Genomic DNA, 1,538 nt, shown 5'->3' on the forward strand with positions numbered 1-1,538 from the left:
CCCTGTACGACTGCAGTAAGACCTCCCTGCTCCTATATTCAAATCCCCTACTATGAAGGCTAACATACCATTTGCCTTCTTCACCGCCTGCTGTACCTGCATGCCAACTTTCAATGACTGATGAATCATGACACCCAGGTCTCGTTGCACCTCCCCTTTTCCTAATCTGCCGTCGTTCAGATAATATTCTGCCTTCGTGTTTTTGCCCCCAAAATGGATAACCTCACATTTATCCACATCATACTGCATCTGCCATGCGTTTGCTCACTCACCTAACCTGTCCAAGTCATCCTGCAGCCTCTTAGCGTTCTCCTCACAGCTCACACCGCCACCCAGTTTAGTGTCATCTGCAAACTTGGAGATATTACCCTCAATTCCTTCATCTAAATCGTTAATGTATATTGTAAAGAGCTGGGGTCCCAGCACTGAGCCCTGCGGCACTCACTAGTCACTGCCTGCCATTCTGAAAAGGACCCGCTTATACCAACTCTCTGCTTCCTGTCTGCCAACCAGTTCTCTATCCACGTTAATACATTACCCCCAATACCACGTCCTTTGATTTTGCACACCAATCTCTTGTGCGGGACCTTGTCAAAAGCCTTTTGAAAGTCCAAATACACCACATCCACTGGTTCTCCCTTGTCCACTCTGCTAGTTACATACTCATAAATCCATGCTGACTTGGACCAATCCTATCACTGCTTTCCAAATGAACTGCTATTGCGGCCTTAATGATTGATTCCAACATTTTCCCCATTACTGATGTCAGGCTAACTGGTCTAAAATTACCTGTTTTTTAAAGCTCAACAACAGGGCAACTGGATTTGAACCAATGACCTCTTGATCTGTAGTCAAATGCTCTACCACTGAGCTACATCCCCTCTCACAATCCATTCTGGCAATTTATGCACAGAATCATCATACTGCACCTGAACCATTGTACTTCCGAGGACCGGGATAATCTCTTTAGTGTCGGTGTGCAGCTTCGTGTCGATTGGGTTCAGCCTTGTTTGCCCATAACTTCTCGAAGGCCTTCTGGCTCATGATCGATTGGCTCGCACCCATGTCCAGTTCCATCGGTACCGGTATGCCGTTCAGTTTAACATTCATCATAATCGAGGGACTCTTGTTGGTAAAGGTGTGCACTTCATGCATGTGCACCCCATGTACCTCTTCCTCCTCGGTCATCTCTGCGCGATCCTCAGGATCTACGCTTGACCTCCCATCCTCCGTTATGTATCGAGTTATAGCTCATTTACACATTCGTTGGAGATGCCCCATCATTGAACAACTCTTGGAGACATATTGTTTGAACCTGCACTGGTTTGCACGATGAGCCCCTCCACAGCACCAACAGCTTGCTGATGGACTTGCATTCACAGATACTGATCTCTTCGCATTAATCCATTGTTGTGGTGAGTGCATCATCTCAGGTCGAGCAGAGGTCGCATTAGCCCAGCTGGGGGCACTTCTCCTGTCTGTCGACGAAGTTAGCTTATTCATGGTTTTTGACCCCGGGTGATTCTGAAGTTGTGAGT

The 1,538-nt window shown here is 47.1% G+C and overlaps 1 non-coding gene across 1 annotated transcript; it reads right to left on the bottom strand.

Annotated features, from left to right (window-relative positions):
- Window positions 1-809: 809 nt before the first annotated feature.
- Window positions 810-881, bottom strand: trnac-aca (transfer RNA cysteine (anticodon ACA)). Its single transcript has one exon. It is a non-coding gene; the product is annotated as a tRNA-Cys (tRNA).
- Between the last annotated feature and the right edge of the window lie 657 nt (window positions 882-1,538).

This window comes from Pristiophorus japonicus, chromosome 21 (genome assembly GCF_044704955.1).
Source record: "Pristiophorus japonicus isolate sPriJap1 chromosome 21, sPriJap1.hap1, whole genome shotgun sequence".
Lineage (NCBI taxonomy): Eukaryota > Metazoa > Chordata > Chondrichthyes > Pristiophoridae > Pristiophorus > Pristiophorus japonicus.